Here is a 23,723-nt window from a genome sequence, read left to right as displayed (position 1 = left end):
GATGACAGCCATGTGCCTCTGGGACTATCCAGGAGGAAACCCTTTTGGCAATGAGATAGGTAGGTGGCTTGGAGAGCTGAAATTCAGAGCTTAGCATCCTAGAGATGTCCAGAGGAGTGAGCTGACTGTCACCAGAGAGACTGCAGGAAAGAAGCCATGCTGAGGGAGCGCCTGTGGTGGATAGTCTGCCTGTGTGCTCCCTATAAACGTGGCGGTCCTATGCATGGTTTTCACCCCACGGTGAACCTATGGTGAGGGCATGGGCTTGTACCAAAGCTTGGAGAGAATCTTAGACACTGCTTGCTTCAGACACTCTGTAGACATACCCACCCTGCTTATTCCTCCTCTGGGCCCTCTCTTTGGCAGTCTGTGCTTGTGTGATAGACAGGAGGGAGAGCAGAAAGAATGGAGGAAACCACTGAGTGGCCATCTTTGTTGTTTCTGAGGTGCTGGGGTTTGAACTCGGGGCTTCTTACATGGGGTACAAACCATTTACCACTGCGCTGGAGCCCCAGCCTCATCCTTCCTTCCTTCCTTCCTTCCTTCCTCCCTCCCTCCCTCCCTCCCTCCCTCCCTTCCTTCCTTCCTTCCTTCCTTTCTTTCTTTCTTTCTTTTTTTTTTTTTGGGGCAGGGTCTCCTTGCTGACTGGCCTGGAACTCTCTCTGTATCCGAACTCCAACCTACACTTTTTAAAAAGAAAAGAATGGCTTCCTGGTGGGCCTTTGGATGAGCCAGGTTTCAGCCCCATGCTCCACCTTCCTTTCCCACTGCCATTTACAACAGCCACACTGCTCTGCCGGCGTTTGTCCTGGTGCCTCCTGCTGCCCGAGAATCACGGAAAGCAACTGTTCCAGACTCACACCCCAGGGGCCAGTTTGTCAAAACCTCTGGAGCCATAACAGTGGCTGGAAAAATCCAGTCTCTGGCCTTAAGCTTTCCAAACTTCTGGATCCAAGAAGGCCTTTTGCCAATGTGGATATCCCAGTTTGTGTTCCTTGGGATCACGACATCCTGTGAGGTATTAGCAAACATTTTAAAAGTATCATGGCCAAATAAATTTAGGAAATGCCAAAGTAAAATTCAGTAAGTTTCTTTCCCTCTTAGTGCCTTTATCATGCAAATAATTCAGCCCCCCTCCCCAAGAAAACACATGACATTAGATATTCTGGGACTCTTGGTCCATTGAACAGGTTTTTGGTTTTTGCCCCCCACCCCCATTCTGCTGCCTTCTGTCTGTGATTGTCTGAACTTCTTCAGTAAAGATGTCTCTTTCTTCCTTTTCTCCTAAGCATTAGGGAAATCACCTGCTCCTTCTATCTGCCTTATACTCCATGGAATAATGCAGTTCCTCAGCCAGCATCAACCCCAACAGCAAGCTCAGTGTTTTTTGTTGTTTTGTTTTTGAGGCAGGATCTCATGTATCCCAGGTTGGCCTCAAACTCAGTATGTAGAAGGTTGTGAACTGCCATGTATGTGCTGGGACTCGAACCTAGGTCCCCTGGGAGAACAGCAAGTGCTCTTAACCACTGAGCCATCTCCCCTGCCTCACAAGTTCACTTTTTAGGGGCATAAATGGCTTCTATAATCCAGGTCCAGGCCACTCCTCTCTTGGATGCTGCTGTCACATCCCCCCCTCCACCCTCAATCCCCTCACCCCCTGTGATGGGGTCAGCCAGAAACACCTGTGTTTCTGAGTATGCAGTAGTCATGTGCTGCTCTTGCTGCCTGGTACACCTTTCCCTCTGTGTGTTGTGAAAGCTGGCACCCATGCCCCGAACTCCTCACACCCCCAACCCCTCCCTGCTTCTAGACCAGGAGCACATTGCTGACCCATCACCACAGTCATGTGTTAACAGACGTTTCTGTCCGGCCAGCAACTCCCACATACCCGGTAGCCACTTTCTAAATTACCACACAGAAACTTATATTAATTATAAATGTTTGGCCAATAGCTCAGACTTGTATTAATTAGCTCTTATTTTAAATTAACCCATTTCTATTAATCTATGTATTGCCATGTGGCCTGTGGCTTACCGGTCCTTCAGCATCCTGCTTCTTGGGTGGCTTGAGTGTCTGTCCCGACTCCATCCCTCTCTCTTAGTTTGATTCTTCAACCTAACCTTATCCTGTCTTGCCATAGGCTAAAACAACTTTATTATCAACCAATGAGAGCAACACACATTTCAAGCATACAGGAGGATCTTCTCATAGCAGTAATGAACCAGTCAATGGGCTCCAAGCCCTGTGGCATCTCTGGCACTTCCCCCTAGGCACCTGATCTTGACTCCATGGGCTAGAGTGTAGGACATGCCCAGACCATGCTGAACTAGAGCCTGAAGCTGATCCAGAGACAAGACTCCTGGGCCTAGGCACCACTGACTGCCACACTTGTTGCTCCTGCTCTGCTTAGTTAGCATGAGGAAAGTATTTCCCCTGTGTGTATATCGTTTATGCTTCCCCTTCCTTTTCTTCAAGGAGGTTACGTGTCTTCTACTTAGCACCTAGCTAGGTCCCCCTGTTTTCCTCTTCAGACCTTTTATAAGCTTTGCTGCCATACGTGCTTCAGCGTGAATCTAACTTGTTCTCTGCATTCTGTTTCACCCTCCTTTCCAGTCCCTTTTGATTGGCATTTTTATTATCCCAATTCCCTGCTTATTATGTTGTCTGTAGTATCCTTTCCTCCTTATGTACCTATTATCTGTAAGTTGACACCGTTTGTCCTTGACTTGTCACACTCTCGGGTAAATTAGTGCTTTGGCCATCATCCAGAGAGCACAAAGGCCCTTAGAGAATCCTGCTCCCATTCATCCCTCTTTTAGTTTGTTTTCACGTTTGTCCCTTCTCGGCCTCCGTAAGGACATCTGCCATGCTGCCAGTGACTCACCCGTGTCAGTCAGTGCCCGAGTCCATCCCCTGGCTTTGAGATTTGAAGGACTTGTGCCTCTTGCAGTTCATTCCCTGCTCGTGCCTGAAGATAGGAACTTGCAGTTTCCTGCCCCTGCTGTGCCCCCTGCCATGGTGGACTCCTCTCCCTCTGGCACATGCATCCTCTCCTCAGCCATGGTGTGTTACCACAACAGAAAGTAACCGATGCACGCAAATATTCCCAAGGCAGCTTTTGAGCTCTGCTAGCTCTCCGTCACCTCTTGAAGAGTCCGCTTCAGTGCTCAACCTCTCATCATCACTTTAAACCCGATAAAGCCCACCTGACCACTTCCTGCTACGGGAGCCAATACAGGAGCCAAGATAAGAGAGGCCCGGAGCTCACCTGCCGGCCCTCAGCTGTGCTGTGCTCCTCGGACCTGCCAAATGAACATCCTCCCCCAAGTGGAACAGAAATAGCAAGCCTTCTACAGGCACACCAGAGGTTTTCATACTTCTCTAGTGAACGGGGCACTTGGAGACAGACAATGATGTTGAAGTCAACAGTTGGGTTTTTGTTTTTTTGTTTTTTTGTTTGTTTGTTTTTGTTTTTCCTCTATCCGTTAATGGTTAGCGTGACTGTGAAAACGAAAGCATACAGTATCTCTGTATTTTTAGCTGGGTGGCTGGTGTGGCTTGGCTAGCTCCTGGGATAGAAGGAGTTCACCGTCAGCTCTTCAATCTGCTGATTTTGAATCTGGCAATACTGACCACAGATGGGAAATACTTGAAAACAACGGCATGCTGTTGCTTGGCATGTCCTGGTTAGTCAGGCACATGACAGTTGAGCCTGCACTTAACACGGGCGGACTTTCTTGTCCAGGGTACTCTTCTCTGCTGTGGGATGTTCTGTATGTTAAATGTGTTGCTCTGATTGGTTAATAAATAAATCACTGATTGGCCAGTAGCCAGGCAGGAAGGATAGGCAGGACAAGCAGAGAAGAGAATTCTGGGAAGTGGAAGGCTGAGGCAGAGAGACACTGCCAGCCGCCGCCATGACAAGCGAGATGTAAGGTACCGGTAAGCCACAAGCCATGTGGCAAAGTATAGACTAATAGAAATGGGTTAATTTAAGATAGAAGAACTAGATAACAAGAAGCCTGCCACGGCCATACAGTTTATAAGCAATACAAGTCTCTGTGTTTACTCAGTTGGGTCTGAGCAGCTGCGGGACTGGCGGGTGAGAGAGATTTGTCCTGACCATGGGCCAGGCAGGACTAGAAAAACTCTAGCTACAATTCTCTGAAGGACATAGGCTGTGGATGTTTGCACAGCATTCACAGTGTATGGGTATTGTAAGGACTGTAGAAGTGATTGAAAAGTCTACAGGGGTGCGATCCAGAAATGGCTCAGTATAAAGAATTTGTGGGACAAGTATGAGGACCTGAGTTTAGGGCACTAGAATCGACACTTTAAAAAAGCAGGAGCAGCAGTGCACACCTATAATCCCAGCACTGGGGAGGTGGAGACAGGAGGGTCTCTAGCGTGCTGGCCAGCCAGTCCAGTTGAATGGGTAAGCTCCAAGTTCAGTGAGAATATTGTCCTAAAGGAAAACATTGTGAGGATTGTTTGAAGAAGATACCTAACATCCACCTCTGGCCTCCACATGCATGCGCATGTATGTGCACATGTAACTATACCTCTGAACACACACACACACACACACACACACACACACACACACACACACACACACACACAAATAAAAGAAGGAAGGATAGACTGAGAGAAAGAAAGAAAAAGAAAATCTGTGTGAAGAAGTGGAGGAGTTGTATGCAAATACCCCACTATTTCCTGACTGTGACATCCATGACTTCTGTGTCTTGGAATCAGTCTCTTTGAAGCCTAGGGTTCATACCTCTGGTATCACACAGAACTGTGAACTTGATTTCTGTTGCCTGAGTAAAGTGAACACAAGGTTCCAATGGATCCAAACTCTTCCTTTTATGGATAACTATAATTTGAAGGCTCCAGGGCCAATGAGAAAATCAAGGACTTGCAGAGGAGAGCAGCCCCTAGTGTGCAGGGCATGGCAAAGGTGTAGCACCTCTTCCCTTCCTGTGTGAGGGATAATCCCTGGGCTCTGGAAGGAAGGCCAGCAACAGCCACGCTGCTCCAGCTGACAGCACAGAAAAATTGGAGACCCTGGTGTCAGATCTTTTGATCTTTCAAAGGGGGCTGGAAGTTCAAAGGATGATGCGCTCTATCAGATTTTTAAATACTGGCTTGACTAAAAAGAATCCACTGCAAGCCAAACAAAATACATCTCTGAGCCAAGATCAGCCTCGTGTGGACAATTTGTGCCTCCTGTGATCATAAAAGTCAGAAAGCATAGACACCAGGCTTCATCTTGCATCCCCATGCTGCTATTCTCGGAGAAGCAAAGCATGCTAACCCTCGGCAGTTTGCTGTCGCTCTGCATTCTGAGCACACGAGGGCTTCTCCTCCCGGCCACCTGAACTGGACCAGATTTTATTTGCTCAGCTAAAATCATGAGATTTACAGCTTAGACTTCTGGGGTTTATATAGTTCCCCCAAATTGTCTTCATGGACAGCCATGATGAAGTTTTTGTTTGTTTTCTAGTTACTTCCCTTTATTCCCATCAGCGTGATAATGATCAAGGGCTGGTGTATGCCTGGTGGCTGCCTCGGTAGTCGAAGGCCACGGTGGCTGAGAGAAGATCATCTTCCTTGAAGAGGTCTGCAGACTCCCTGGCTTACACTTCGGACCCATCTCAGGGACAAGAGATAGGACAGCTGTCTGTCATCAAATCCTCCTCCTGTACTTTGCTGACTAGGTTGGACACTTCCCAACTTGAGCTATACCTCTGCATCTTCTCAGAGAACGAAAAGCAAAATTCCACAAGCGGATTGTCTCCGTTTTTGTTATAGGATGCCCTACCAAAGCAACTTAAGGGAGGAAAAATTTGCTCTGGTGGGCATTTTGAGGGTACTGTCCATCATGGGGTGGGGGACGGTTTAGTGGCAGGAGCTTAAGGCAGCCAGTCACTTTGCATCTGCATTTGGGAAGCAGAGGGGCTTGCTGATGCTCAGCTGATCCTTTTTTATTCGGTTCAGAACCCCCACCCATGGAATGGTGCTGCTCACAGTGTGAGTCTTTCCATCTGAATTAGCCCTGTATGAAACTTCCTCACAGACGTGTCCAGAAATTTTTCTCCCAGCGACTCCAGATCCTGTCTAGCTGCCAATCAATGCTAGCCATCACAGAACTGGTAAAGCACTGTTTTCTGGTTGTTCCTGGTGTCCATGTCTCTGTGAGTGCTTAAAGGGATCTCTTGCTCCTCTAGAAAACATTGGCCCCATCTGATTCAAGCAGCCCTGGCCCTGGACTCTTCAGCCTTAGGGCAGTCTCTCTCCCTACCTCTTTCCCTTCACTGGGTTACCAGAGCTTATAGAGGGCACCGTTAACCCCAGCGTTGAGCCCTGGGGCCAGGTTTATTACAGAACATGGAGCTAGCACCTGACTCTGGGTGCCTACTACCATAGTGTGTAGAAAGGGTTCTTTGAAGCCCAGTATGGTGCTTATAGCTATAATTCCTGCATGAGGAAGGCTGAGGCTGGAGGATTATTGTGAATTTGAAGTCGTCCTAGGCTATAGAGTGAGTTCCAGGCCAACCTGGGCCATTGAGTGGGATCCTGTCTCATTAAAAAAAAAAGAAAGAAGAGCTGGGCGGTGGTGGCACACGCCTTTAATCCCAGCACTTGGGAGGCAGAGCCAGGCGGATCTCTGTGAGTTCAAGGCCAGCCTGGTCTACAGAGTGAGATCCAGAAAAGGCACCAAAGCTACACAGAGAAACCCTGTCTCGAAAAAAACAAACAAAAAGTCACTGGTCCTTGCTGTTGATGTCAACCCATTACCCATCTCGTCCAATAGGTGGTAAGAGCTATATAGCCCAGGCCCATTGCTCCCTGTCAGGGCCGCAGCTGGCTCTGGCCCACACTGTGTTCACACACCATCTCCTCACTCCTCTTGGGTTAGGCTCTACCCACATAGGAACCTTGTCTTCCTTCCTCCTGCCCCAAGTGTCCAAGTCACAAGGTGATGCCATACTGGTCCTTGGGACTCCACAAGTGCACAGAAAATCTCTGGGGGTTAATCTTCATGTCAGTTTGACTGGATTGAGACACTTGGGGATTAGTAAAATACATTTCTGGATGTGTCTGTTGGTGTTTCTAGAGGATTAACTACGGTGGAAGGTGAGCCCTGAATGTAGGCAGCACCACCATGCAGGCAGGGGACCAGAAGAACTAAAAAGGAAAGAAAGAGTGAAAGTGCTAGAGCATCATCCTCTCTCTGTTTCCTGAGCAGCATGAGGTGAGCAGCCCCTGCCGTGTCCTCCCGTGACCCTCATAGTCTGCCTCAACCTCGTGCTGTAAGCAGCAGATCTAGCTAACCTTGGACTGAAATCTCAGAACCTGTGAGCCAGAATAAAGTCTTCCCTAACCTATTTATGTCAGGAATTTCTTTTTCACAGTGACAAAAATACCAAAATAAAGTTCAAGAATATTGCTACTATCCTCTTAAAGTAGCCATATTATTCCTAAGAAAAGTCCCTCCCAGGGATCTTCTAGATCACAGAGTACGCTTATGGGCATGGAGCAGCCCAGAGGGATGAGAAAAGAGGTAGATGCCAGTGTGCAGTCCCTGCCCTTCCTGCCATACCTTGCATATCTCTTTTTACTGTCTAGTTAGAGGCTCTACCGATCACCTGCCCAATCCAGGCACCAGAAGTGTCTTCCACTTCTAGAGCAAGCAGCAAAGTGTCTCTCAGTTGACCCTGTTCTGCCTCCAACCTCCAAGGCTGTCTATTCTCTTTGACTGGGGCTCAGCCTCGAGGTGTGCTGTTCCTGCCCCTAACTACTACTACTACTACTACTACTACTACTACTACTACAACTACTACAACAACAACTAATACTACTACTACTACTGCAACAACTACAACTACTACTACTATAACAATTACTACTACAACTACTACAAATACAGCAGCTACTACTACAAATACTACTACAACAACTACTACAACAGCTACTAATACTACTGTAACAATTACTTCTATAACAAGAGCCACTGCTACTTCCTCCTCCATCTTACAGGTGTTCTGAACATGGAACTCAGTCTTCATGTTTGCACAGAGAACACTTTATTGACTGAGCTATCTCTTAAAACCTATATAAAGTCGATCAATAAAATTATCCCGTAATAAATCGATGGAACTCTAGCTGTAAAAGACTCCGCTTCCAGGTCCCCAGTCTCTGGAAGTGCCTCACAGGACCGCAGCTCATCTGGAAAGGGTGGACACTGGGGAGTCCTCATACTGTCCAGAATTCACTCTCCGTCGTCCATGCCCTCTTGTGTGTCCGAGCACCCAGAAAACATCTCCACCTGCTACAGTCACGGCTTGTTTGATGAAGCCAATTCATTTAAAGTGAGATTCCATCTTCCCCTGGATTAGAGTTCCAGCGAGGCACATACCAAGTCCCCAAGTGAATTGTTGCTGTCGGTACAAAAGTAACTAACTCCTAGCTGAGGAGGAAGCCGGGGTAGGGCTGCTTCTTCGGAGCGGTGAAGGAAGCCGCTGCCCACTGTGAGCCGCAAGCTCTCCTGCTCGGCACTACTGTGTCTGAGATGCACGGAGCCTGTGTCCTAGCCAGCCATCGGCAGCAGAGGGCAGCAGAGATCAGGACATGGAGTTATATCAGCACCTCACTTCCCAGAAGGAGAATTCAAGTCCACTAATCTGTCCTGTTGGGACCCCTGCTGGGCAGCTCAGCACTCCAGAACCATTAGCCAAAGCAGCAAGACATTCCCTAATCTCCACTTGCTTTCTTTTGTGACCAGGGTAGCCTTCCACAGGGTCTTGCCTCTCAGAGTCAGTTTTAAATCAACTGCAGAGCCTCTCTGCCTATATGGAAATGAAGGCCTGGAGAGGGAAAATGTGGCCTGTGGTCACATGTGGGTGGCAGGCTCAGGACAGGGCCCAGAATTCCTCATGCTACCCCTTTCTAAGTTTACTTCTTGTCAGAGTGAAGTGGGCCAGTGCCTGGGGGTGAGAGTCCCTCTGTGGGAATTTGGGGGCATGGGAGAACTTCAGAGTATATGGAGAACAATAGTGAGCCCCCATGTGGGTCTCAGGAATTCAGATTTCTCTCCATAGGCAGCTAGAAAAAGAGCCCTTTACAGAACTAAACAGTAGGTGATTCCCAGGCAGCACCTTGACAGCTCATCTGGTCTTCACACCCTGTAGTCTGTGGTGGTATTTTGTGTAAGCTCTAACAAATAAAGCTTGCTGAAGATCAGAGGGTAAAGCCAGCCACTAGTTAGCCATAGAGACCAGGCAGTGGTAGCACACGCCTTTAATCCCAGCACTAGGGAGGTTGAGACAGGAAGTGATATGGCTGAGCGGAGAAAGGAATATAAGGCCGGAGGAGAGAGGACTTCAGCCCCTTTTAGGCTGAGGAGTTGGTGGGGTGAGAGGTGGCTGTGGCTTGTTCCTTTGTTTCTCTGATCTTCCAGCATTTACCCCGATACCTGGCTCTGGGTAAATTAGGATTTGTGCTACAAAAGCCCAAAATCATGAAGCCTCTGCACTTCTGGAATCATGGTCTCTACACCTCTGAGTTCTGGAGTCACGTGACCAAACATTTAGCTTCCCTGGTGCCGTCTGCAGCCCCCCACAGCTGGTCTCAGCGGCTCTGGAATCTATGCATTACAGTCCCCTGAGATACAAGGATGGTGTCCTCCTGTGTGTGCCTATCAGGCCCCACTGCCCAAGTTTTGTGCACCCCTGTGATGGTTAATCTTGGCTGTCAACTGGATTTGCAATCACTTGGGAGACACAGTCCTTGGGTATGTCTCTGAGGGTAGGTCTGGGGTTTAGCTGAGGTGAGAAGATCCATTTTGAAAGCAGATAGCAGGATTGCGTGGGCTGACATCTCAGAGTCTCGAAGAGAAGGCAAGCTAAGCACCAGCATTCATCTGTTCTCTGGCTGTGGCAAGGTGGCACCCTCCTAACTCTGCTGCAGGCCTTCCCCAGCAGGAAGGACTGTGTCCCTCAGACTGTGAGTCAGAATAAACCTTATCACGGCAATGTACAGCCTCCAGCCTGCCACCACCATCACACACACACTAGGCTGACAGTCACCTCAGGATATTGAAGGGAGCCAGGAAGAGGCACACAGACCTGAGGTTATGTAGGTGCCCCATGTGAGTTCCAGATATAAGGGCATGTCTTGGTCTGGAGTCCCCCCACAGACAGGCAAGGCCCCAGGAAACGGCACAGCCCCTACCAATCTCAGCAGCTCTGCCGACTCCACCTGCCCTAAGATCTGGTGGCTCTGCATTGATAGCTGTGACCCTTGCAGGATCCTACAGGCCCCCAAGGACTCTAGTTCATGTGTGCTGTGGTCCAGCTGGGACTCACACCTGTGACAGACGTGGACCACGGGGGTGTGGGGCTGCAGCTGACTCCTGCAGGCTGAGTCTCTGTTCCTTCACCGAGGGCATATAGAGTGTGTGTGTGTGTGGGGGGGGGGGGCAGGGGCTGTCACCCTGGGCCTTGGCAGATAATCTAGAAGGGGTGCAGGTTGGGCAGGGTTGCTCATCAGCTACCCAGCTGCTCTGACTCTGGCCTCTCTCCAGTCAGACAGCAGAAGTTTGGGGCCCAGTGGCCTGCTTGGAGATGGGGCATGAGAGGGGTCTCATTATGAAAGGGGGGGGGTGCTTATGGGATAGAAAATCTGCTCAAATGGCATTTTCTGGGCCCAGTGCCACCCTTTAGAATCAGTAGAGGCAGGCATCTCCATTTTAGCAACCCCGACCCCATGCGTGACTCCCAGTGTTACGCTGTGCGTGAGTAACACAATTTAGAAATAATCTTTCATTCTTGCAATGGACAGGTTATTTACAAAGCACTTCCTTCCTCGGCCCTGTCCCATGCCTGCCCCTGACACTGTGGCTCTGAGGCAGCTCTCCCAGGCAGCTTCCCAGAATTCCTCCGCAGGTCTCAACTCTTTCACTTCCTTCTTCGGAGTCATCTTTTCCAAAATGGCTGCCACCTTCAAGTTGCCTCTCCCACAATCCCTTCTTGGATCCTTTCCCGCAAACACGCATGAGCTTCGGTCGCCGCGTGCCTTTTAGTTGTCTCAGAGTCTCCTTCCTGGATATAAGCCCCTCCGAGGCCTGTGGTGCTGAGATCACCTGTTTATCCTCAGAGCTGCGAGGATGTAAACTGCTAGAGAAGTGCTAGCTTGTCGAATAATAAGAGGCCACTCTCAGTGGTCGATTTTTCTTTTCCCCGTCATGGGACAACAGGGCAGGCACCTTTTGGAGAAAAGAGGATATTTGAAAGCAAGGGGGTCACTGGGAGGAAGCTTCCAAACCCCAAGACCTGGCATGGTGCGCTGCCCACCCCTGTCTGTGAGAAGAGAAGCCCCTAGGAAAGGCAGAGAGAAGGCCAGAGATAGCCCACCTGGAGCGCCCTCTGTGATGAGGAAGGCCCCCCGTGAGGAGACGCGTTCTTCCTGGAGCTGCATCTGTCTGGACAGGTAGACAGGAGGCCCCGGTGGGGTTCCCGGAACCTCTGCAGAGCATGCCTGTATGTACTCGCTCTGCTGGCACGCCATGAATTGTTTTGGGGCTGTCTTGTTAGGAGATTAAGTTTTCTTTTAAAAAGATGAAGAAAGAATCTCTAGCAGGGGCCTGAGTGGAGCTGACCTCTGAGGAGGAGATGGCGGCAGAGGCTGGCTGGCTGGCACTGCGTTTGTCTAATTAATCTTCTTGTCAACAGAGTTGTTCTTTGCCGGTGCCAGCCCTGACATCATCCTGCAAGCTTGTCACACCGGTTTCTATCCAGCTACAAAGGCTGCCTTTCCGTGCTCCCTGCTCTCACCAACAACCTCAGCGTGGCCTGGGGTATGGTGGTGTGGCACTGTGGCTGGGCTGGAACTCCTCTGGGGAGGAGGCAAGAGGGACCTTCCCCAGCCTCTGACTTAGAGGGTCACAGCTGATAGGAAAGTTGGTCAGAGACCAGGAAGGTAAGGGGTCCTGCATCCTGGAAGGAGCCTGGTCCCCATGAGGAGCTAGGCACTGGCCTGTCGACAGGGTTAGACTTGGGGGGGTGGTCAGAACTTAGAGGTACAAAGCACACTGCTCTGGACTTCACTGCATTGCCCCAGCAGGAGCCCTGGAAAATCTGGGCGGCAGAGGGGCAGCATGGTGCCTTTAAGGACGTTGGGATGTCAATGAGGCTGACCCAATCTCCCCTGGTTGGGGGACACTGATCACTGTGTAAGTTTAGGGCCTTTAACTCAGGGCTTAGGTTTGCACAAAGACTGTAGGGCTCCTATGCTGAGTGCCCCCCCCCCCCCACCGGGGTGGCCATGTGGTACCCCTGCGGGGACTTCTTAAAGTCAAAGGCAGTAACACAAGCCCTCCCTGTTGGTGTCATTGCCGGTACCCAACTTGATGTCCCTCAAGCACGTGGCACCACCGCTACTTTGTGGACATGTCTTCTCATTTACCAGGTAGGTGGCAGCATCAGAGCTTCCTCCTCTCTCCTCCTCCCTCCTCCTCCCTCCTCCTCTCCTCCTCTCTCTCCTCCTCTCTCCTCCTTCCTCCTCCTCTCTCCTCCTCTCTCCTCCTCTCTCCTCCTCCCTCCTCCTCCCTCCTCCTCTCCTCCTCCTCTCCTCCTCCCTCCTCTCTCCTCCTCCCTCCTCCTCCCTCCTCCTCCTCCTCCTCCCTCCTCCTCTTCCTCCTCCTCCCTCCTCCTCTCTCCTCCTCCCTCCTCCTCTCTCCTCCCTCCTCTCTCCTCCCTCTCTCCTCCTCCTCCCTCCTCCTCTCTCCTCCTCCCTCCTCCTCTCTCCTCCCTCCTCCTCTCCTCCTCCCTCCTCCTCCCTCCTCCTCCCTCCTCCTCCTCTCTCTCCTCCCTCCTCCTCTCTCCTCCTCCTCTCCTCCTCCTCCTCTCCTCCTCTCTCCTCCTCCCTCCTCCTCTCTCCTCCTCCTCTCCTCCTCCTCTCCTCCTCCTCCTCCTCTCTCTCCTCCTCTCTCCTCCTCCCTCCTCCTCCTCTCCTCCTCCTCTCTCCTCCTCTCTCCTCCTCTCTCCTCCTCCTCCTCCTCCTCTCCTCCTTCCTCTCCTCTCCCTCCTCCTCCTCCTCCTCCTCTCCTCCTCCTCTCTCCTCCTCTCTCCTCCTCTCTCTCCTCTCTCCTCCTCCCTCCTCCTCCCTCCTCCTCCTCTCTCCTCCTCTCTCCTCCTCCCTCCTCCTCCCTCCTCCTCTCTCCTCTCTCCTCCTCCTCCCTCCTCCTCTCTCCTCCTCCCTCCTCCTCCCTCCTCTCCCTCCTCCTCTCTCCTCCTCCCTCCTCCTCCTCCCTCCTCCCTCTCTCCTCCTCCCTCCTCCTCTCTCCTCCTCTCTCCTCCTCCCTCCTCCTCTCCCCTCCTCTCTCTCCTCCTCTCTCCTCCTCCCTCCTCCTCCTCCCTCCTCCTCTCTCCTCCTCCCTCCTCCTCTCTCCTCCTCTCTCCTCCTCCCTCCTCCTCTCCCCTCCTCTCTCCTCCTCCCTCCTCCTCCCTCCTCCTCTCCACTGCTCTCCTCCTCCTCTCTCCTCCTTTTTTTTTTTAACCTCTTCTTCCTCTCCTTTTCCTCCCCATCCTCTGCAGCTCTGGCACTTGACTCCAGGGCCTCCTGCATTAGGGCCCATTCTGTCACTGAGGTACAACTCGTGGCCCCTCTGTACTTTGATTTTGTGACAGAGTCACTAGATTACCCAAATTCGCAATCCTCCTGCCTCGGCCTCCCAAATGGTTGGAATTTCAAGCCTGCACCACCATGCCTGGTTCCACCAGGCTTCTTAACCAAGGAGGGCTGCAGAGACAGAAAGGGAGGAGGCTCTGTGAACTTGAACAGAAAAACACAACATCTTTGTTTTCCCTCACCCCTAACTGAAGTTTAGCATTTGATTCAATTACAAATCTAGGCAAAGTGCCCTGGAGTATTAGCAGCGCCTGAGATGTTTTCTTTCCTCCAGCAGAAATCACAGCTACTTTCCTGTCAGATTACAGTTGAGCATTTATCTCAAAACATCATCTGGACTCATCACTATTTTGAGAGGACTGGAGTTAACAGACGCGTCTTCAGATCTCATTAACTCATATTCTAAAAAAGAACATATATGACGATTTCACAATTTAGAAACATTTGAAAACTGTACTGAGTATCGTGGGTGTGCTTTGCATCCCTCCTGTCTTAAAAATGCTTTTTTTGTGCAAACATTCTGAGTAACTTCGGGGCTTACCAGATCGGCGAGGGGGCTCATCTAACAAACAGCAAGTTATCTCTGGTTCTCTTCCCTGACATCAGCACGCACCTCCCCACCTGACGCATGGTAGGTGCTCGATAGTTTGTTGACTGAATAAATGAATGGAGGCTAGTGTCTTAGCCTGTCTTTGTTCAGGGTCAGGGGGACCACGTATCTTCGCAGAAGCAGCAGATTCTCAGCGCGCTTTACTACCTGTTGGGTTCAGGGTGCACAGTAGAGAAGCACCATCCAGCCCACGAGCCCAGGCCTAATCGAAGCTGTCTGCTAAGCAAGACCTAATTGGCCCATTTCCTTGACTGATGTGACCACCCAGGCTTCCAACTCCTCTTGCTACAGACTGGGGGCGTTCTCTATCCCGGATGCTTCCGTGATACCAGGCTCACAGGGTCCCCTTGGGAAGATTGGAGGCGCGGCCCCCACTGCGCTGCCCATTCTGGCCACGCGATGGCGCCGTGCGCTCGGCCGAGGCCTTGGCAGTCCCCAGTCGAGAGAGAGCTGCATCTCTGGGAACCTGGCTTCCGACTTCAGGCTCCGGCGGGATTGTGTTCAGTTTCCATCTCTGTGGCTACTGGGGTCATGGCCTCGGGCCTCACTGCAGCCCCACTATGGTTAATCAGCAGCTGGCCGGTTATCCATCAGTTATCCATCGGTCACCCATCAGTTACCCATCATCTCCAGGGCGGAGGGTAGAGAACGCTTGGGGTGAAGCCCCAGGATTCCCCCTTTTGAGTCACGAATTTAACATCCACACACTTCTCATTTCCTCATATTGGGACTCAGTGTGCCAGATGATGGTCATCAGATAGACTCAAGTTCTAATTCACCCATGTCTTACTGACGTCATTTTGTCTTTTGCGAAAAGTGGGTAAAAATGCCCCGAGCAGCCCACAGATTTGAAGGTGCCAGTGCTTCTGCAGACCAAAAACACTTTCGTTAGCCCTGTGCTGCATGCTCACCAAATGCCCCAGGCGAGTTACTGTCTGTGGTATTGATTTCGGCAGTGCCAGCCTCACTGTCTGTCACCCGGAGAGGACAATGTTCACCCCACCACACCCTGTTCCTCGGATTGTTGTGGAATGAAAGCCAATGCATGCTAATGACTATCATGGCAAGAGGACAGCAAATGATCAAATGTATGCTGACTTGATTTTCTGGGGTCTAGTTGGAGACCGGATGTATTTGCTATCTTACTCTCTTGGGCTGTCCCCGTGTCCAGTTATGCCTCTCCAGTCCTAGGGCTCTGGAATGTGTTAACTTATTAGCAATGTGATCTTGGGAGACTTAGGAAAAGCTCACTGTGCTTTAATTTATTCATATACAAAAAAGTTTATTGTGGAGAGAGAGAGGGTACAGGAGGGGGGTTGAACACCTCTGGCCTTAGATTCATCCCTAACATGACAAAGTGAGCCCTGGATTCACATGCTGAGATATACACACCTTCCTGGGGCATACATAGTTAAAATGCCATAAAGCCATAAATCCCATTAAAAGTTTGTCGTGAGCACCCCTTCCACAGAGTCTGAGCCTGCAGGAAATAACTGCTTAACATGAGATCCCTTGCCATGTGTAAAGCACTCCTTTGAGTCCAAGACATACTTGTGAAGAAGTCCAGTCCTGTTAAAGTGAAGCTCACAGGCCTCAGAGGAGGCCGTGATGATGGAGAATTAGACACTGGTTCACCATGAGGTGACTCTGTTGGAGCAAAGGGCAAAAACCAAGGTGAAAGCAAGATGGACACTCTCCTGATAGGGGCTCTTGGCTCTCAGGCTGTACACCTTGGTAAAGGTGCTGGTTCAGTTGTACCAGCTGCTGTGACGAAGAAGCGTGCCTTTGGGAACTCTGGAGGCATCTGGTCCAGCTTTTTATTTGCAACTTGGAGGAATTGACTGCTCAGTGACTCAACCTCAGCAATGCCAAAACATGTCAGACAAGGTGGACCCCATTTCAAATGAGTCTGCTGCCAAGGAAACTCAGACTAGTCTTTTGGGGCCTGAGAACTGTGCATCAGGACAAGCCAGAATAAGCTGGCAAGGCAACCACAAACACATTCTTTTTCCCATGAGGTTGTTGGTATCTGATTGAATAAACATAGGAACCATTTGGGCAGATGAGGTGGCTGGTCACTGTGATATTTCCATCGTGCCTTTAGTGTCATTGATTCTCTTAGCTTGGAAATGAAGTTAGTGTGCAAAGAGATGCCATCATGCCCATGAAGTTCATAATCCAGAGTTGATCTAGGCAATTGACACTGTTCTTACCCATCTGTTCTTTGTCTCCTTTTAGTGTCTTTAAGAGAGCATGTCTCTGTCTGGAATGAGGGATGGTTCCCCTGCAGTCAGGAGGCCTATGCCAAGGAACCATTGCAACCTGCAGTTGGGCCTTGGAGATCATTCATAGAAGCTCAGGAGATGCTCCCTGAACCAGTGTTGACCATCTTCTTGAGGAAGTCAGTCGCATTATCAGCCAAATGTTTGCCCAAGATCCTTGCAGAATGTGTGTACTATAGGCAACGGCCATCCAAGTCTCAAAGCCCTTGCTCAGTTTCCAGGGAAACCTTCATGCCCATGTTCTGAGGGTCAGGTTACTGCCCCATGTTCAACATAATGAACAGAAGCTGAAAAGACCTTAACACGTTCTTGGCTTGCCTCACGTACAGCCACATGCTTTGGAAGGGTCTGAACCAGCTTTGACCCTGAAATATCCAGTCTTCCCAAAGGGCTTCCATGGCAAGGTGCTCCTTTAAACGACATGAGGAGGTCTGGACTTTGGGTGGCTGTTCTAAGAGCTCCTTTAGAATCTTTGTACCCTTACACTCAAGATAACTCACTGGGAAAGCAGTGAGTAGAACCCGTTCCTAGGGACCTGACAGGTCTTTAATGAGCAGTTACTAGTCTCATATATGGGCATTCCCCTGCCTAGCCCCAGTGAAGATGACTACATGAGAATCAGCACTTTCAGGCCAGTACCAAAGGGTCTGCTTTCTAAAAGGAGGGTGACTGCACAAATTAATTTTTGACCAAGGCGGCCTTGCAAGGTTGGGCTTCTTCCTTTACGCTGCTCTTGATGCCCCCTCCATCTTAAAGCACCAGGCCAGGGTGAACAGGGGCAGAAATCAAAGGAATAGTTTCTGGAAGACACGCCGTAACCCTATTATCATGGTAGGAAGTGCGAGTCGGCTGTCTTGGGTCAACAAGAATTCTATGCAGAGTATGCCTGCAGTAGCCTGGAATGTTCCTTTTAAGAAAATTCTAGTAGCTTGATCCAGCCCAGAATATTTGCAGAGAGTATGTTTAAAGTATTCTATCACCGAGGGTAAAAGAGAAAGAAGCGATATCATAAAGCTTTGATGCCGAAAGAAACTACAAACAGATGGGCTAGTAGAACCGAGTGTCTCCTACACAGGTCCTCACGGAGATGATGGAGATAAGAAGCTAGTACGTGAGAAAGATCCATGGAGAAAGGGAGATTAGGCAATAAGTGATGTGAGGACCAGCCATGTGGGAAAAATTAGAGGTAATCCGCAGCTCCCCCATATATCAGAATAAATTCCACATACATTTTACAACAGGTAAGCTTCAGCTCTGAGGCAAGGGCTTTCGAGACAGAAATGCTTAGAAATGGGTCTAAAACTACAAGATTTCGAGGTTTGCCTAGAGAAATACTGACACTCTGAGGTATCAGTCATGCTCGGAAGACATCTGTGATAAATGTCAAAAAAAGAGAGCCGGCCAGGTGGCTCAGTGGGTAGACACCTGCCATGCAAGGCCACCAACCTGAGTTTGATCCCTAAAATCGATGTGAGGTTGGAAGGGAGAACTCACTCCACAAAGTTGTCCTCTGACCCACGCACACACATAGTGGGATGCACTCCTCCTCCACACTCACACACCAATAATTTTTTTTAATTTAAAAATATTGTAAGTAATCTTATTTTTATGTGAAAGGTTATTACAAAACAAGGCAAGAGCTGGCACCAGAGTAATGGGGGAAAGCCTGAGTGATAACAAAAATATAAACTTGGAAGGAATATGTAAAAACCTTTAAATCTGTTCATTAAAATTATAAATCAAAGCCAGGTGTGGTAGAATTCATGCTTGTACTCGCATTTGGGAGGCTGAGCCAGGACGATGGAGAGGTCAAGGGCATCCTGGGGTACACAGCAAGACCCTGTCTCAAGACACACACATACACACATTGGACTCATACTAAAAGTATAGATGAACATTCAGTTCACCCATCAGATCTCTGCGAAAATATCCGTTCTTGTCCATTGCTGGTGGGGGTTTATGCGGACAGCAACGTCCTTTCATGACGTCATACGTATGTGTACTGCTCTTTGATCAGAGCTCCCCTCACCCATTATCCTCTCCTGTCCCTCTGTTTTGGGGTGACCCACTGAACTTGATTAGGGTTACCTGAATGAGCATGAGTGAGAGGTTATTTACCTGAGCAAGATCAATGTACAAGTGGGTACACTCCTGAGGAATGTGACTTCTCCTTAGCCCACCATTAAAAAAAAAAAAAAAATCAACCCATCTCTTCAAAACCGCTTAACAAAATTCCAATGTGTTTCGAGTGGAGTAGAGGACTTGGTGTCTAAATGGAAGTGTGTCTTTCTGTTAATATGTGCTTTTGTGCTTATCTTGTTCAAACTTCTTAAGTCTTCGCACCTGCTTGTTCGCGTCCTGTTGGTGGAAATCATGGAGCATCAAGGGGTCAGTGGGGATCACAGGGGCAGCTCCAGGGCCCTTTAATACCTCCAACCAGTACAAGTGGATCAATGGGCTTATTCCTCTTAACTCCAAGGTGTCCTTGACTAATTGCCCAAATCCATCAACTATTTCTGAAGATCCTAACCTATTTTGTTACTAGGACAGAGATGCACACAGAAGTCTGTACACATCTGTGTCTTCTTACTGATTGAATCCTCAAAATTCAAGTGTCCACACCAAAGACTGAGGGTGTTTTTCAGGAGGACTCACTACTATAGACGTATTGATGTTCATAGATGGTATTATTTTGACTTTTTTCTCCTTGCTCTTTGGCGGGGGGGGGGGGGGGGCACCATCCAGCTCCCAAATAAATACACACGGAGTCTTATTCTTACTTACAAATGCCTGGCCTTAGCTTGGTTTGTTTCCAGTTTTTCTTAACCTAAATTATCTCATCTATCTTTTGCCTCTGGGCTTTTACCTTTCTCTATTTCTGTATACCTTTCTTTCCTTCTTTCTGTGAAGCTGGGTATCTGGCCCCTGGAGTCCTCCTCCTTCTGTCAATCCTACATCCTTTTTTTTCTCTTTTTCTCCTTCTCTTTATTCTCTCTGCCTGCCAGCCCCACCTGTCACTTCTCCTGCCTTGCTATTGGACGTTCAGCTCTTTATTAGACCAATCAGGTGTTTTAGACAGGCAAAAAAGCACAACTTCACAGAGTTAAACAAATGCAACATAAAAGAATGCAACACAATTTGCATTATTAAATAAACATTTCACGGCATAAACAAATGTAAATACACATCTTAAAATAGTATTTTACAACAGATGTTGACATGTGGTCGAGGAGATGTTTCTTGTTTATCAATATCATGTTTGATATCCCTATATTTCCTGGCCTCTTGGAAGACGGACGAGGCCATTTTGACTAGGGCTGACAACTAGCTCTGAAAGGAAGTAGTAAATCTAACTTTCAGGTTGAAGGATAACTTCAGATTGGGATGGGAAACCCAAACGCTCCCTTTCCCTTTCATGGTAATCCTGGGAGCCATACATTCCAGAGAATTCAGTTCTAAGATGCAAGAGCTGCTGCTATCCTCCACCTATCCGTAAGTGACTATGTAGTTCATAGAGCATAGCCTGCCCTGCAGCCCTGACTAACTTACCATGGGTATAGAATAAGCCTTTGCTATGCCGAGGTCCTGAGGCTTCAGGGTGGTTAGTTTCTGAAGTTAGCCCTGCCTAGCCTGATTGTTAAGGAGGTCCTTGGCCATGGGCTGGAGCTGGCCATGTTTTCCCATCTTTGCAGGACATCCTTTGTGTGGCTCAGCTGTGAGACCCTGCCTCACTGGAGGAAGGCATTTCCTCCCTTCTTCTGCTTTAGGGAAAACAGACTCCTAAGTCTAAATAGACCCTCGGTGGCCGATGAAGGGTGTTTCCTTTGGACACAATAGACACTTGATATTTGCAATTATTGTTTATTTTGGGGTCTATTGGTGATTTCAAGATCATGATCATGCATAGGGTGTCTATGAGCTAAGCAGCCACTTGGCATTTATCCTGAGAGGAATCTGCAACCATCAGTGTATGAGTATACCTACCTATAAGTTCAGAGCAAGGAAAAATTAAAGGAGCAAGGGTTTTTTTTTTCTTTTCTTCTTTTTCTTTTTCTTTCTTTCTTTCTTTTTTTTTTTTTTTCCGAGACAGAGTTTCTCCGTGTAGTTTTGGTGCCTGTCCTGGATCTCACTCTGTAGGCCAGGCTGACCTTCAACTCACAGAGATCCACCTGGCTCTGCCTCCCGAGTGCTGGGATTAAAGGCATGTACCACCACCGCCACCCGGCAAGAAGCAAGGTTTTTGTCTGCTGCATTTTGTAGTTATTCATTCATGGCTCTACTCAGAAAACCAGTATTAAACCGTAACTTGTATAAGCAGTAAAGGAAGGAAGCCAGGAAATCTCCCCAGAGAAAGCCAGTCCTATATTGAGATTGGGCAGTAACGAGTAGTTGTTACAGAGCTTGAACTCTAGCTGACTGGTGGAGAATCTTGGTTGGGGTGTATGATGTTGGGTGAGTTAAGAAGAGAGGGAGTGAAGGGCTCATTCTCTGACCATCTCACTGACCCGAACTTGGGAGCAAGGAAGGCTTGTGGAGATGGTCTCGGCCCTGGGAACAACTCCCATGAGGGTGCAGCTGTGTTGAAGAGAGTCCCTCGGAGAGCTGTTAGCTAGACCCAGTGCTCCTAGCAGAAGTGGGGGGCCCGGGGTTCCTGGGCTCCTCTGCCCTCAGCACCATTATGCACTGATGAATACACAGGTACACCTTGTGCTCACCTCTGTTGAAAGGCACCTTACTTAGTATGTACTGTTTCGTTGACGCTGAACTCAAGGCCAGCAGAGCTGTAACCTGTGCCTGAACGAAGCTTATCGAACACACATGGCTCTCTGTAAGTCACATCAGAGCCTTGTTGCACCTGGGAACGTTAGAAAGGCCTTCAGCAGTGCAGGAAGGGGTGGGCGTGGGGGGCAGGCATTCTCCACAGTGGATTTGTCAGGGAAAGTATACCTCTGGCTAGAATGTGAAAGGATTCCCGTGGACAGTACGAAAGCGGCAGCAGAAGTGTGTCACCAGCCGGGTGTCACCTCACTCGGGCTGTGCTGGCTGTGTGTGTTGGTAGCCCAGAGTTCTCATTGCTTTGCACTTGAGTGTGGTGGTATTGTGTTCCCCAAAATATTGTGTACCTTAATAAACTTATCTGGGGTCAGAGAACAGAAAAGCCACAAGATACTTAGGCTAGAAAATGTTAGCACACGCCTTTAATCCTAGCATTCCAGAGACAGAAATCCCTCTGGATCTCTGTGAGTTCAAGGCCGCATTGGAAACAGCCAGGCATGGTGACTCACACCTTTAATCCCAGAAAGCAGCCTTTAATCCCAGGGAGTGGGGGTAGAAAGCAGAAAGGTTTATAAGGCGTGAGGACCAGAAACTAGGAGCATTTGGCTGGTTAAGCATTTGGCTGGTTAAGCTTTCAGGCTTCTAGCAGCACAGTTCAGCTGAGACCCACTCAGAGGCTTCCAGTCTGAGGAAACAAGACCAGCTTAGAAGTTGGCCAGGTGAGGTTAGCTGTGGCTTGTTCTGTCTCTCTGATCTACCAGCATTGACCCCAATAACTGGCCTCAGGTTTGATCTTATTAATAAGAACTGTTAAGATTCATGCTACACTTGAGTGCTATTAAGCATGAAGAAGTCTTGGTGTTAAGGTTGCAAATTAATTATAGGGAGTAAATGAATTTGCAAACATGGACTCCACAAACAGCGAGGATCGACCACATAGGTATTTGGGCAACCAGAAGAGACCTCATCTGCCCCTCCTTTCTGGAGACGAGGTAGGTGACTTGCTCCTAAGTGAGTTAATAATTACAGAGAAGAACACACACTGAGGAGCTCCTTATAGCACAATGAAGCACTAGTGTAACCATGAGAGGAATGAATTGATGGATATTTACTAATACAGAACATTGTGAAATGAAAATATTGTCCACCCACTGGCCCTGCATCTGTGTATTCAACTACTCCAGATCAGAAGTATCTGAGGGTTGGGGAGATGGCTCAGCAGGTAGAGGATTTCCCCGCAAGCCTGAGGACCTGAGTGATCGAATCCCTAGACCCCACATGAAGCTGGGTACAGTAGCACGCACTTGTAATACCAAAGTAAGACAGGGTATGGAGACGGAAATCCCTGGAAGCGCTTGAGCCAGCAAGCCTGGCGTATGTAGCAGGGAACAGTAAAGGAGTCCTTGGGCTGACGAGATGACTCAGTGGGTAGAGCTGCTAGATGCCAAGTGTCATGACCTGAATTTGATCCCTGGAACCCACATGGTGGAAGGAGAGAACTGACTTCCACAGGTTGTCCTCTGACCTCCACATGTATACAGTGTGACATGCACACACACACACACACACACACACACACACACACACACACCCCTGAGATTGTCCTCTGTCCTCCACACATGCACTGTGGCACACACGCCAAGCCAACATGCTCACACATACACATGTAATGCGCACATAAAAAATTTGAAACAAAACCCTTGCATCTGTATTGAACATAGGCACCTATCATTTTCTTGGTATTCTCTAAACAATACAATGTGATATCTCCCTAGCATTCATATCGCATTAGTCATTATAAGCAATATAGAGATAATTTATAGTATACGGGAGAGTGTGTGAGGATTACATGCAAATTAGAACACAGTTCCACTTCCTTGTGAATAAAAAAGATCTTATTTAGGATATGTGATACAGACACACTTGGTTCCTGGATAGGAAGATCCTGGACATATTTTAATAAGGTATCGTGTCTACAAATTGCAATGGCAGATGAATTCAGCCATATCCCCTTTACCCCTCGTTAGTGTTTTCCAAGTTAGTTTCCAGTCAGAGCCCCTTTTATAACTAGACAAATGTTATTTTTATGAGTATTTTCAGGATGCTCACCGTATGCCAGGTACTAGTCTAACTTGTGTGTGTGTGTATGTGTGTGTGTGTTTGTAGGTCACAGGACAATCTCAGTGTCCTTCCCTAGGCATCATCCACTGTTCTTTGAGATGGGGTCTCTCATTGGCATCAAACTCTGCAAGTTCGTATCCCTACATCCCCAGCCCAACTACTGAATTATTAAAACCCTATTCAATAATAATAAAAACAGGGAAAAAACTCCAGATCTTTAGCTTCTTTCCATAGACTCAAAG

At 48.8% G+C, this 23,723-nt stretch overlaps 1 long non-coding RNA gene across 1 annotated transcript; it reads left to right on the top strand.

The window, feature by feature from the left end:
- The first annotated feature begins 644 nt into the window (after positions 1-644).
- LOC128094918 (uncharacterized) lies at positions 645-14,368 on the top strand. Its single transcript, XR_008213109.1, has 2 exons — positions 645-11,982; positions 13,970-14,368. It is a non-coding gene; the product is annotated as an uncharacterized LOC128094918 (long non-coding RNA).
- Positions 14,369-23,723: the final 9,355 nt, after the last annotated feature.

The sequence above is a fragment of the Peromyscus californicus genome, unplaced genomic scaffold (genome assembly GCF_007827085.1).
Source record: "Peromyscus californicus insignis strain IS unplaced genomic scaffold, ASM782708v3 Scaffold_4__1_contigs__length_199733344, whole genome shotgun sequence".
Lineage (NCBI taxonomy): Eukaryota > Metazoa > Chordata > Mammalia > Rodentia > Cricetidae > Peromyscus > Peromyscus californicus.
The sequence above is the reverse complement of the archived record's forward strand: the minus strand, read 5'-3'. Positions and strand labels throughout refer to the sequence as shown.